At 42.6% G+C, this 15,157-nt stretch overlaps 1 pseudogene; it reads right to left on the reverse strand.

Annotated features, from left to right (window-relative positions):
* LOC141051125 (uncharacterized) overlaps nucleotides 1–15,157 on the reverse strand; it is a 72,198-nt pseudogene that overhangs the window by 19,287 nt on the left and 37,754 nt on the right.

Genomic DNA, 15,157 nt, shown 5'->3' on the forward strand with positions numbered 1-15,157 from the left:
TCAGTGAGGCTCCTCGCTCTGGCGGCTCCTGCAGGCCTGCAGCAGCTTCCTCCGCCGCACCGGACACTGGCGGCTGATCTCCCGGGCTGGCTCTTGCTGTGGCTCCTCGCTCTGGCGGCTCCTGCTGCAGCAGCTGGCACTGGACACTGGCCGTGGATCAGACAAAGGTCAGCAATATTACCTTACAGTTCACATCCAACCGAGATCAACAAATGCATGGGTTTTTATGGGTTTTTCTACAAAAGACATACTGTTGGAGAGCTTATATTGTGGGGATCGTGAGGGATGATTTTCTGTAGAGTGCTCCAGAATATGATGGCACCATATAAGCAATCAAAATAAATATATTTCCAATGCATTTTCTTATACATATTGGAACAGTAGCTATCATATTGCAAGCAATGTAAATCACTATTTCAGCTGCTATTGTTCTCATTGTATGGTATGAGGATTAATAAAACGTTAGTGACCACTTGGTAATGTCTGCCACTGATAACCGGCGATCATTAATGTTCTGTTACAGTCAAATGAGCTGAAATCCCGGCTATTCTCCTTCACAATGGATGAACCCTTCAGGATTCTTTCCTTTCATGTATTCTACACCCTGGCGATTGTATGGAAGGCAAACAATGCATTCAGCCCTGTTTACACTGAGGGATAACGATGATCAATCAGTGTCTACCCTGCGACCAGCACCATCATGTCCCATCCTGCTGTGTAAATGTCATTGTCGCATCAGTCCAGCTATGCAAATGCAGAATGAATAGTAACATCAGCCGGGATGCCGATTTCTGCATTTAGGCATTTTTAATCGTTTGCCCCTTACTCCTCTATGTGTTTCTGTGGGGCTCCAGGCTTTAGGATAGAGCCGTACATTGGTGGGTGACGCCGCCAGAAGTGCCTGCTTGGCATCAGCAATCTTAGATTTAAGTTTCTCCCTTTTTTTCACTCAAGGGAAGCCATTTTATTACCACTGGACCCATTTGACAAGACAATAACCCAGTCTTGTATCCAAAAACTTTGGTCAAAGCCAAGTGGTTTGTTGGCATCTTCCTTCCTCTTCTTCATATCACGTTCATCCTTGATCGGCCAAGTGAGTGTGACAATCACATAGTTATCAGTGTTAATCCAAAGGGATAAGGGGGAAGGGAGGAGGGGAGAAGAGGGGGATGCAACTGCAGCTTTTCATTCAATGTGAGAGGGTGAGTCATCTGATCAGCCAGAGTACAAGGGGCTGCTTTAGGACCCCCTGTATGTGACCTGTATAAGAAACACAACCTGTCAAGGTTGTGATGCAGTAAATAGAAAACAGGATGGAGGGGAGAAGAGGGGGATGCAGCTGCAGTTTTTCATTTAGTATTTCAATGTGTGTGAGAGGAGTGGAAGGCAGCTAGGTGAGACATCTGATTATTCAAAGCATAGGGACCGCTTAGCAGCCTCTGTAAAACCTTGATCTACTGGATACAACCTGTCCATGCAGTACTACGACGAATGTTCATCTGGATTACGACCATGTCTTCTACTTAGTGCAGGGATGATGTCTGGTGTGGGGGGGCTGGGGTGATAGTATACAATGAAAAAATGATTAAATGATTAGGGGGGACTGGGGGAGACTGATGGCTTCATTACAATTCCTATAAAAAATGAATTGTCATATGGAAATGTGATAAAATAGAAAATCTGCAAATTATAATAACATCTCAAATAACAAGTCTATAACTCATCCCAGCTCCAGGAACAAGGACCGAGAAACAGATACTGCTGTAAGGAATGGAAATGCGGCACCGCTATCAGAAGGCATGACACAGCAAAGGTAGTCGACATCGTCATAGGCATAGCCTTGTACATAGGAACAGTATTATAGTAGCTATATTCTTGTACATAGAGGCAGTATAATAGTAATTATATTACTGTACATAAGGGCAGTGTTATAGTAGTTATAGTCTTGTACATAGGAGCAGTATTATAGTCGTTATATTCTTGTACATAGGGGCAGTATTATAGTAGCTATATTCTTGTACATAGAGGCAGTATAATAGTAATTATATTACTGTACATAGGGGCAGTATTATAGTAGTTATATTCTTGTACATAGGAGTAGTATTATAGTAGTTATATTCTTGTACATAGGGGAAGTATTATAGTAGTTATATTCTTGTACATGGGGGACAGTATTATTGTAGTTATATTGTTGTACATAGGAGCAGTATTATCACAGTTATATTCTTGTATACAGGAGCAGTATTATAGACTATAATACTGCTCCTACATACAAGAATATAACTGCGATAATGCTGCTCCTATGTACAACAATATAAATACTATAATTTATAGTAGTGATATTCTTGTATATAGGGGCAGTATTATAGCAGTTATATTCTTGTATATAGGAACAGTATTATAGCAGTTATATTCTTGTATATAGGAGCAGTATTATAGTAGTTATATTGTTGGACATAGGGGCAGTATTATAGCAGTTATATTCTTGTATATAGGAGCAGTATTATAGTAGTTATATTGTTGGACATAGGGGCAGTATTATAGTAGTTATATTCTTGTACATAGGTGGCAAAGTTCCGGATTTCTGGGCAGTTTTGAGTGATTTAGCCTTTCCGCAGGGGGCTCAGGGCTGCCCCTCCGCGGCTGTCTGTTGAGTCTGCGGCTTTCCCCTTTACATTTCATCTTTTCTGCTCAGCACGTGAAATCGGCTGCACATCGGCCTCGAGGCCTCCTGGGATAGTTGCAGTTTTTTGCTGCGGATCTGCGATACAATCCACAAGAAATTGTACATCTGAAAATGTCCAGTGTGATTGTAGATGTGACATGTCCTGAGAAATCCACGTTGGGAAACAAGTGGGAGGGAAGCCATGCTGTGTAGAGCCATAGCGCCCCCTACACACGGGCAGCCCTCCACACATCGGCCCTGTGTGCATGGGGACAAAAGGGTTTGGGGGCTCCTGCCTGATGTGAACGAGCCCTAATATCTCACCCCCCCCCAGGCAGAATATAGTAGTGATGTGTGGGATCAGCCGGGCTCAGAGAAGGTGAGATGGTCGTCAGGCAGCCGCGTCCTGCTTATCATCGTCTGTTCTCTCGTGTCAGTGGCCACGTGATGTTATAGTGTGTGTACTCAGTCTCTGCCACATGAGAGGAAAGTCAGGGTGCACAGCTGGTGGGGGGCGGTCAACCTGGTTGTGTTGTGTGACTGGGGGGGGAGGTCTCCATGGCATGGGGGGAGGGGCGGTCAAAAGCATAAAGTTGAAATTTAAAGAGCCTGTTGTTATGTGAACGATGATCTCAGAGCAGTCATTCTGTGCCGGTTCTCGCTCTGAGCGGTCGCTTCATGTCACCGCTCAGTGCAAGGACTGGATATAGCAGAGCCAGCGTGGGACCTTGGTTGTGGATTACGTCGGAGCTGGGTGGTTAATAAATGGGTTAAAGAGGGTGTCTGAATTTTTGTTTTAAATAAAGGTTTTCTATACACCTTTTATTGATGCTTGATGCATTTGAAAAATGGTTGCAGCCTCACATCGCTTGACCCTGCACAGCCGCCTGTTCTTTGGACAGGAGTGTGCAGCTGCATAGAAATACGGACGTTTCTGGTGATGTAATGCAAGGCTCGCGCATCGCTCTCGCACGTGGGACTCCGGCCCTACTGCAATCATTGGTCTGGACCCCAACTGTATATCTTCCCGTTTGCATGGGAAAATTGCAGTCAATCCCTACTTTTATAGTTACATAAATAGCACCAATCTCCAGAGACCTTAACATGCTGCAGCTATCAGTCATACGAGAGGCCAAGTTAATGCTCATGGCTGATAGTTGCTATAAAAATCATAAAGTTGATGACAGAAAATGCTCTTGATTTCACAGCTTTTTTAGGCCAAAATGGAAAGTAGTGATCAAGCCAAAGAACTTTCAGATGAACAGGCACCTCCATCCAAGAAGCACAAGTCTGGAAGTCAGAAAAGAAAAGAAAAGAGAAGCACTTACTGGAAGAGAAACTGAAGAAGCTAACTACCATTGATCACTTCTTTAGGAAGTCTACACAAAAGGACAGTGGAGAGTCAACCAGTTGCACTACGTCATCAGGAATTCAACCAAGTTCGAGTGTCTCTGTGGAAGCATTTTCCAGCACTGATGAAGTTACTGAAGAAATTGAAGATTCTACACATCAGCAACTCCTCAGTCTTTCTGAACCTCGGCCAGAACTAACCGATGATCCTGCTGAATGGCCTGATATAATTTCTGATGTGCTGAGATGCCAGGCAGTAAAAAGGGGTCCCAAACAAGTGAGATTGGAAAATTTCCCGCTCACAGACTTTGCTGATGATTCAAAGAGATGCTTCGCTTGTACCCATTACTACAGGTTGATGGGTACTGGAATAAAGGTTTTACGAGACTGGCTTGTTTACTCAATGGTTGGAGATTGCATATATTGTTTCTGTTGCCGGTTGTTTGACCATGAAGCAAAATCTGTGTTTTCGAGTCCTGGTTGTTTCAGGGACTGGAAACATGTCAGTGGTAAGGGATCTTTACACTCTTTCGAAATATCCAGTCATCACTTCTCCAGTTATGCAAAATGGAAAGAGCTGGAAGCTAGCTTAACATCTGGAAGAGCCATTGACAAAAATTTGCGTAGGCAAATCCATTTGGAATAACAACATTGGCGTGAAGTTTTGTTTCGGATACTGAAGGTGATTCGATGGATGGCAAAAAACAATTTCCCATTCAGAGGATCATCAGATACTGTATTCACAGAACACAATGGGATTTTTCTCCAGTCACTGGAACTGATCTCTGAATTTGATTTGGTTATGAAGAAACACTTGCAGCATGCTAAAGACGGCACAAATGTGCATTATCTGAGCAAAGATATGCAAAACAACTTTTTACATGCAGTAATTCAAATAATAATGGAAAAAGTGAAGGGAGCTAAATTTTCCAGCATAATCGTAGACTGCACACCTGACATCTCTAAGCAAGAGCAGTTGTCCCTAGTGCTGCGATATGTGGTCACGGTTGAAATAACCAAAACAGTGGAGGTCAAAGAAAGCTTCTTGGAATTTCTGCATGTCACAGACACAACTGGAAGAGGCCTAGCAACAGTTGTGTTAGAAAGATTGACAGAACAGCATCAGTTGTGTGTCTCAAATATTTGTGGCCAGTGCTATGATAATGGAGCTAATATGAGGGGACAATATAAACAAGTGCAGGCCATTGTTTTGGAGAAAAACCCTCATGCATTCTTTGTGCCATATTCTCCACATAACTGGAATCTTGTAGTCGTACATGCTGCAGAGAGTTCCAACCGATCAAAACAGTTTTCTGACCTTCTGAGTCGCATTTATGCATTCTTTTCTGGAGCAACTAAGAGGTGGGAAGTGGCTTCTGAGCATATATCACAATTAATCCCAGCAAAGAGCAAACAGATGAACGGCATACTAGGGCACACAAATCACCACATTACCAGACGGAGCTCTTTATCTGAAGTATTGCGGCATATGATTCAGTCAAGAAATGGAGGTGCTTGCATGAAAAAACATGATTATTTCAATGTAAAGCAAAAAAAGAAGAAATATGCAGCACTCACCAATGTAGCTGAAAAACTGTGAGTCTTTATTTCACATAATTTCCATCAAATGTGTGGACATGCAGGACGTGGAGGAATGCTAGGGGAGGGAGGTGCCGGACAACGGCCGTTTTGCGAATCCATTTGATGGAAATTATGTGAAATAAAGACTCAGTTTTTCAGCTACTTTGGTGAGTGCTGCATATTTCTTCTTTTTTTGCTTTACATTGAAATATATCACAGTTAACACTAAAGGCTCTATCTCAGACACGATGGTGTGCTCGGCTTGAATAAGTGAAAGCCATTTTGTTTCAGTTTCCTCAGCTTGTTGAAGCTTTAGAAGTCTTTGTACATGGCACTAAATATTCCAGTGACACATACAGCGAAGCAAAGATTCTATTGGATTCACTTTGTTCGTACCCTTTTGTAGTCTCATTATGTGTTTAGTATGACATCTTGCTGAAGGTCAACCAAATCAGCCTGGCTCTACAGGCGAAAACTATGAACCTCTCCAGCACAATTCCACTGGTTGAGGCCACCACTACTGCCTTCACAGAGTATTTGACATTGGGGTTCAAACAAGCTGAAAGTAAAGCTGCTGATATATGTAAGAAGCTTGACATACCCACAGAGTACCCAGCAAGCAGAATTAGGAAAAAAAACTCGGCAATGCAATGATAAAGATTGCCAAGAGCCAGCAAGCAAGTGGAATGTTATATTTAAATCCAAGAGAAGAATTTGAAGAAACATTCTTCAAGCCTTTACTTAAAACTGTGCTTGATGAAATCGAAACAAGATTCGTTTTCTTAAAAAAATTTAAGGCCAAGTTTGGATTTCTTAATGACATAAAAAAAGCAGCCACTGATTTGCCGACATTACAACACCAATCTTTAAATTTTGATGATCCAGCAGTTGATGGAGAGATTCTGCTGGAGGAATTGAAGACACTGGCTAGGATGCTGCCTGATCATCTAACTCCACAGGAAACACTGCAATATCTGTTTTCTAACTCGCTGAACCTGGCATTCCCAAATCTGGTATTGGCATTGAAGCTCCTGCTAACAGTGCCCATTTCAGTTGCGTCAGCTGAAAGAAGCTTCAGTAGACTGAAGCTTATTAAAAACTTCCTCAGGTCCCAGATGTCTCAAGAAAGGTTAAATGCATTGGCAATTCTTTCAATTGAGTCACAAGAAGCAGAATGTCTGGATTTTAATCAAGTTATACGTTGTTTTGCTGCTGAAAAAACGAGGAGAAAAGTTTTTAAGCAATTTTCAAATCTTTGGTTTGCCACCGAATTGCACTACTGGTTTATTTTTTTATGTTTTCTTGTTTTTATAGCTCTTAAGCTGCATTTTTGCACATGTCACTTATTGGGTCAGTCATCAGCATTACAAATCAACAGTGAATTCAAAACAATGGGACAGCGAATGTGTTGTGATGCTGCAACCCATTTTTGCACTTTTACAAATGTTCTACATTAATACTTTGTAATGTTTACTTTAAAAAGTTTTCCATTAAAATATTGTCATATTCAATGTATGCAATTTTTTCTTTGCAGCAAGTTCAGCTAACAATAAAAAGTCTACTGGTAACTGAGCAAGAGGGAGTAGGTCACAAAAATGGCATATAAGGGGTTGACTTCTATAAAGCCCCTCTGCTGTATGGTATTGTAGAATTTACAATAGCTATCAATCATGTAAGAAGTGAAATCTGGTATTGTACAATCCATATATTTATCTGCCTTATCAGTGCATCATGAATAGTGGTACGTGTTAAAGGGGGGGGCCCACTGAGACTATTTCGCCCGGGGCCCTCAAAAACCTGGAGTGGGCCCTGGTCATGACGACATCCGGGTCTCCAGAGCTGAGAGACTTCCTGTCATGCGCAGTGATGACCAGGAAGTCTCTCAGGTCAGTGTAATAGAAACTGCAGCGCTGACAGCTTCTATAGCATGCAGATCTGCATGCTATAGAAGGGAAAATGATTGTCCCGTAGTAGGATAAAGTGTAAAAGATAGAATGAAATAAAAACTTTTTTTAAAATAATTGTAAAAATGTTTCAATAAAATAAAAAACAATAAAAAAATTAATATTTATTCCATCAATAAATAAATATTTTTCTTTAAAAAATCTAAACAATAAAAGTACACATATTTAGTATCGCCGCATCCATAACGTCCTGACTCCCGACCTATAAAACGGTCCCATTAGTTAAACCCTTTAGTGAACACCATAAAATGAAATAAAAAAACAAAGCAAAAAACAATGCTTTATCATCATACCGCTGAACAAAAAGTGGAATAACACACAATCAGAAAGGCAGAAATAAATAAACGTGGTATCGCTGAAAACATCATCTTGTCCCGCAAAAAACAAGCTGCCATACAGCTCCATCACCGGAAAAATAAAAAAGTTATAGCTCTCAGATGCAAAAATATTTTTTTTATATAAAAGTTTTTATTGTATAAAAGCGCCAAAACAAATGAGGTATCACTGTAATCGTACTGACCCGAAGAATATAACTGCCTTATCAATTTAACCACATGCAGAACGGTATAAACGCCCCCCCCCCCCAAAAAAAAGAAATTCATAAAATGCTGGTTTTTGTTCATTCTGCCTCCCAAAAATTGGAATAATAAGCGATCAAAAAATGTCATGTTCCCGAAAATGGTACCGATAAAAACGTCAACTTGTCCCGCAAAGAACAAGACCTCACATGACTCTGTGGGCCAAAATATGGAAAAATTATAGCTCTTGATTTTTTTGCGATAAAAAGCGTCTTTTAGTGTGTGACACCTCCCAAACATAAAAACCCGCTAAAAAACCCTGCTATAAATAGTAAATCAAACCCCCCTTTTATCACCCCCTTAGTTAGGGAAAAATAATAAAATTAAAAAAATGTATTTATTTCCATTTTCCCATTAGTGTTAGGGTTTTGGCTAAAGTTAGGGTTGGGGCTAAAGTTAGGGTTGAGGCTAAAGTTAGGGTTAGGTTTGGGGTTAGGATTACAGCTACGGATGGGATTAGGGTTAGGGTTGGGACTAGGGTTAGGGGTGTGTTAGGGTTAGTTTTGTAGTTAGGGTTATGGTTTGGGGTATGTTGGGGTTAGGGTTGTGGATAGGGTTATGGCTAGGGTTGGGATTAGGGTTAGGAGTGTGTTGGGGTTAGGGTTGGAGTTAGAATTGGGGGGTTTCCACTGTTTAGGCACATCAGGGGCTCTCCAAACACGACATGGCGTCTGATCTCAATGCCAGCCAAATCTGCGTTGAAAAAGCCAAACGGTGCTCCTTCCCTTCCGAGCTCTGCAATGCTCCCAAACAGTGGCTTACCCTAACATATGGGGTATCAGCATACTCAAGACAAATTGCACAAGAACTTTTGGGGTCCAATTTCTCCTGTTACCCTTGGGAAAATAAAAAATTGGCGAAAAGTTCATTTTTGTAAAAAAAATACGTTATAAACTTCTGTGAAGCATTTGGGGGTTCAAAGTGCTCACCACAAATCTAGATAAGTTCCTTAGGGGGGCTACGTTCCAAAACGGTGTCACGTGTGGAGGGTTTCCACTGTTTAGGCACATCAGGGGCTCTCCAAACGCGACATGGCGTCTAATCTTAATTCCAGCCAATTTTGCATTGAAAAGTCAAATGGCGCTCCTTCCCTTCTGACCTCTGTCCTGCGCCTAAACAGTGGTTTACCCCCACTTATGGGGTATCACCATACTCAGGACAAATTGCACAACAACTTTTGAGGTCCAATTTCTCCTGTTACCCTTGGTAAAATAAAAAAAATTGGATCTGAATTAAATTTGTGAAAAAAGTTAATTTTTTTTAATTAAACATTCCAAAAATTCCTGTGAAGCACCTGAAGTGTTAATAAACGTCTTGAATGTGGTTTCAAGCACCTTGAGGGGTGCAGTTCTTAGAATTGTGTCACTTTTGGGTACTATCTATCACATAGACCCCTCAAAGTGACTTCAAATGAGATGTGGTCTCTAAAAAAAAAACAAAAAACTTTTAACCCTTATAACTTCCTAACAAAAAAAAATTTGGGTTCCAAAATTGTGCTGATGTAAAGTAAACATGTGGGAAATGTTACTTATTAAGTATTTTGTGTGACATATCTCTGTGATTTAAAGGCATAAAAATTCAAAGTTGGAAAATTGCGACATTTTCAAAATTTTCGCCAAATTTCCATTTTTTTCACAAATAAACACAAGTCATATCAAAGAAATTGATGTCAGAATCACCGGGATCCATGGAAGTGTTCTAAAGTTATTACCTCATAAAGGGACAGTGGTCAGGATTGTAAAAATTGGCCCGGTCATTAACATCCAAACCACCCTTGATGGTAAAGGGGTTAAAATATTTCAAACTAAAATTGGCAGGAACAATTTTGTAAAAAAACGTGAAAGAAGCATGAGACACATGGTGCTCCTTTTTATCAAATGTTAAAAATTAAGTCTTTTGTGCAGCACAACATTCGTGCTTGTAACATGGATGGTATAGACAAGACGTCAACGATAACACTTAAGAAGGTTGTCAGATTAACAGGGCTCCCTCTTAGGGCCAATGTTCCTTTCTCACTACTCAATCAGGCAGGACTGGGATGCTATGGTCCCTGCAGGCTTAAAAATTGCCTTTTAGTCTTCAATATATGAAAGCCTATTAGGCCAGGCTGGTGGCAGAGTGTAGTGTAATAAGATGTCTCTTAGCATGTGTCCCAACTGTCTTGGATTCAATGGAATTGTCCCGATTTCCACTCAACTCACCGTCTCAGAAATGTAATAAGAAGGGAATTGTTATTGTGTAGTGTGGGCCGGACAGCTGCAGAAATCAAACAACACAGCATTTATGCAACGTGTGAACACAGCCTAACAGACTCTAAAAAGTCAGTTGTCATATAGTGAAGCTTTCATTAAAATAAGAAAGTTCTGGCAGCTACAAACATGAAGGAATGAACAAAAAATAAATGCCTAGGTCTCAAATGGAGATGAGTAGGACGCACAGATGACTTTGACCCAGCCCTAGTTAATCAAAAACTGCATAAGATTTGTGGCGTCCCTTCCAGCCGCCAGGTACCACTGATCTGGACACTGAACCAGAGTGACGTGAATTGATTCTCTCATCACTAGGCCTAGATACAGTGCGATAGTCCCAGACTTGGGCCAAAGCGCACTTCATGACTTATCCCTCTTTCTCTTCGGAAAAAGTTGGGAGGTATGCTCTTAGTCCCCGTACACAGACTAGTGGAGCAGGAACTGCTGGCTGACAGATGAGTGATGGATCAGTTATGCTAAATTACAGATGTCAATCCTTTTGTTCTCTCTGAGATAATCCTCTGCCACAGGAATCTGCCAGCAGCTTTCTCATAGAGACCAATTAAGGTTTGGGCAATCAGAGTGTTCATGTGTATGGGGGAGTCAGGAGAGATCGCTTGGCCAACAACTATCTAATGCAGGGTTCCCAACTCCAGTCCTCAAGGCCCACCAACAGATCATGTTTTCAGGATTTCCTTAGTATTGCTCAGGTGATAATTGCATCACCTGTGCAATACAAAGGAAATCCTGAAAACATGATCTGTTGGTGGGCCTTGAGGACTGGAGTTGGGGAACCCTGATCTAATGTGTATGGGGCCATTAGTATCACACTGACAGGCAGGGATAATACCCCGCACTACAGTAGTACAGGGCATCACCGGAGCAATCAGAGGCTTGTACATTGTATGATCGCACTAATGAGGGGTGTGGAGAAAAGATTAAAAATAGGTTGTAAGTGAAGAAAAAGCACAAATATCAGAGTTTTAGCAATAAGAAACTATAGGGAAAACAATCTCCTGCACAATGTTTGGGAAATCACGGCCACAACGACTTTATTATACTCTATTATCCTATACAACTATCGTGTGGTGATTATCTCACATGTCGCGGGATCAACTGTACAGACATTAAGAATGGGGCTAAGCAAGTATTTATTAGCCAATTTGGTGGGTGGTACTAGACTGTTGGGAGCACCACGTAGTATCATAGTGTATGTGCGGGGGAATGGCGGTACTGTGGGAACATTATATTATGTGTCGGGGATGGCGGAATTGTGGGAACATTATACTGTGTGTGGGGGGATGGCGGTACTGGGGGAACATTACACTGTGTGTGGGGGGATGGTGGTACTGGGGGAATATTATACTGTGTGTGAGGGGATGGCGGTACTGTGGGTACATTATATTATGTGTCGAGGATGGCGGAATTGTGGGAACATTATACTGTGTGTGGGGGGATGGCGGTACTGGGGGAACATTACACTGTGTGTGGGGGGATGGCGGTACTGTGGGAACATTATACTGTGTGTGGGGGGAGGGCGGTACTGTAGGAACATTATACTGTGTGTGGGGGGATGGTGGTACTGGGGGAACATTATACTGTATGTGGGGGATGGTGGTACTGGGGGAACATTATACTGTGTGTGGGGGATGGCGGTACTGGGGGAATATTATACTGTGTGTGAGGGGATGGCGGTACTGGGGGAACATTATACTGTGTGTGGGGTGATGCTGGTACTGTGGGAACATTATACTGTGTAGGATCCAATAATAGGGCACTGTACTGTGTGAGGAAAATGTGTGTCAATGTTTCCTGTTTTATTTAGTTGGGTCATATGCAGGGCCGGACTGACCATCTGGCCGTTCTGACATTTGCCAGAGGGGCTGCTCCCTGCTGTGGGCCCCTCTTTCTGCTTAGGCCCTAAGGGTATGTTTCCACGGGCCGGAATCTCTGCACTTTGGACGCAGTGGATAACTCGCTTCGCTCAAAGTGACGCCGCCCCGTTATAAACGCGGTGATTCCGGATGCTGTAACATCTGAATGCTGCGGCTGTACGCAGCGTCCAATCTGCAGCAAATACTGAAGAATTACGCCCCGTGGAAACATACCCTTAGATGTGGTAGGAGGATGGGAGTGGTGCAGGAGAAGATGGCAGGGCCGGAGCTCCTCCTCACAAACCTTTCTGGTTCCAGCAGTGGGACGGGAATCAGCAGTCAGGAGGAAGGGTCTTGCATGAATGAACAGTGTAGCTGTCCTCCTTACTTCAATAACCGGTGAGTGAGAAAGTTCAAATAGAGAGTAAAACAGTCTACACCAGCTGTTATCTCTGCAGCTTCCTCAGCCTCCTGCAGCATTAATTGTTTCACAAATACCACCAGTGCATAGGACTGTGGCAAAGCATGGAATACATTGAGCAGAGTTGTGTTAGCAATTTGTACACTAAACAATTGAGTGTATAGGAAGGAGGAGTGTTAGGGTCCGGTTACACTAAATGACGCACCAGCGATCCCGAAAACGATATGACCTGGTCAGGATCGCTGGTGCATCGCTAAATGATCACTGGTGAGCTGTCAAACAGGCAGATCTCACAGCGATCAGGACCAGCGAGGACGCAGGTATCCAGGGTAAATAGCGGGTAACTAAGCAAGTGCGACGCTTAGCTACCCGCTGTTTACCTAGGATACCAGCTCCCAGCGCGAGCACGCTGGTATCCAGGGTAAACATCGGGTAACTAAGCGACGCGCGCGCTTAGTTACCCGCTGTTTACCCTGGATACCTGCTCCCAGCATCTGCTTACAGTGCTGGGAGCTCGCTGATCGTTGGTCTCCCTCTGCCACACGCAGCGATGCGTGCTGGCCAGCGGGAGACCAACGATCAAAAAATAGCCCAGGACACTCCTGCACGATCAGCGATACCCGGCGGGGGGCCGGTCGCTGATGCATGTCACACACAGCGAGATCGCTGGCGAGATCGCTGATGCAACACAAAATCGGTGACGCGCTAGCGATCTCGCTTAGTGTTAAGTACCCCTTAGTGTAATCTGTGCATAGCAGAGCTGTGTGCGATTAATGTGGAGTCAATAGTAAGGCATGTCTGCCTGTATAACACGCAGACAGTGGAACTGTGTATATGGGCATCAGAGAGTACTGTACAGGCAGCATTGGAAAAAAAAATTATACATACAGTGGAGAAAATAAGTATTTGATACACTGTAAGTGGGAAAACCTGCAAAATCGGCAGTGTATCAAATACTTATTTTCTCCACTGCGTGTATAATTTTTATAAGATTACATGTGTGGAATGCCTGTTTGTTAGGGAATCCCCACATGTATTCAGGCTGTCCGGTAGCCACAAATCATGCAGCTGAGGCGATGAAAACTAAGTCTCCAAGCACGCCAAAATACTCGGAGGACACCCGAGCAACGAGTATACTCGCTCATCACTAATGTATATAACCACTGATAATCTACACTGTGTTCCAAATTATTATGCAAAAAATATTTCCTCATATTTTCTCTAAATTGCCTATATGAATTGCAGTCATTGTTATTTTCCAGTCATCTACTATTCTAGTATAATTGCAATGTTTTTGAACAAACTGCCTATGAAAACAGTATATTTTTAAAAATAAGAAACGCTCAAAATGCACGTTCCAAATTATTATGCGCAGCAGAGTTTTCAACCTTTTTATTTTTATTTTGAGCAAAAAAAATGGTCAATTGTGAAATGATAAGCATTATCAGCTTATTATAAAATGAAATCAAACAGTTTTCAAGTCAAAACTTTATTCTAGGTGATGTTACATTTGCACATAGGACCCCTTGTTGGAAAGAAGCTTCTGAACTCTCTCGTCCATTGAATTTGTCAGTTTTTGGATGGTTTGTGCTTCAGTTGTGTTGCATGTGGACAGAATCCCCTCCCAGAGCTGTTGCTTAGATGTGAACTGCCTCCCGCCATCATAGACACTCCTTTTGATGATGCTCCAGAGGTTCTCAATGGGGTTGAGGTCAGGGGAAGATGGTGGCCACACCATAAGTTTGTCCTCCCATAGCAGCCAGAGATGCAGATGTGTTATTTGCAGCATGAGACGGTGCATTATCATGCATGAAAATGATCTTGCTGCGGAAAGCACGGTTCTTCCTCTTGAACCATGGCAGGAAGTGCTGTTTTAGAAACTCCACATAGATTATGGAGTTCATCTTTACCCCTTCAGGGATCCTAAAGGGGCCGACAATCTCTCTCCCCATGATTCCAGCTCAAAACATTACTCCACCTCCTCCTTGTTGGCGCCTTAGCCGTGTTTTCATGGGGTGTTCATCAACCAGCCATCCTCCACTCCATCCATCTGGACCATCGAGCGTTGCACGGCATTCATCGGTGAACAAAACAGTTTGGAAGTCAGTCTTCATGTATTGTTTGGCCCACTGGAGCCATTTCTGCTTGTGTGCAGTGGATAGAGGTGGTCGACAGGATGGCTTACGCACAGCTGCAAACCTCTGAAGGACCCTGCATCTTGTTGTTCGGGGGACGTTGGAGGCACAAGCAGCTTCAAAAACTTGTCTGCTGCTATGACAAGGCATTTTTGCAGCTGCTCTTTTAACCTGACGCAATTGCCTGTTGGAAAAAGTCCTCAATTTTTCCTTATCAGCACGCACACGTGTGTGCTGGGAATCAGCTACATACTTCTTGATTGTGCGATGATCACGATGAAGTGTCTTGGCAATGTTGATTGTAGTCATGCCTTGACCTAAATACTCCACAATTTGTTGC

The sequence above is a fragment of the Dendrobates tinctorius genome, unplaced genomic scaffold (genome assembly GCF_039654945.1).
Source record: "Dendrobates tinctorius isolate UK_male_01 unplaced genomic scaffold, ASM3965494v1 ptg000155l, whole genome shotgun sequence".
Classification (NCBI taxonomy): domain Eukaryota; kingdom Metazoa; phylum Chordata; class Amphibia; order Anura; family Dendrobatidae; genus Dendrobates; species Dendrobates tinctorius.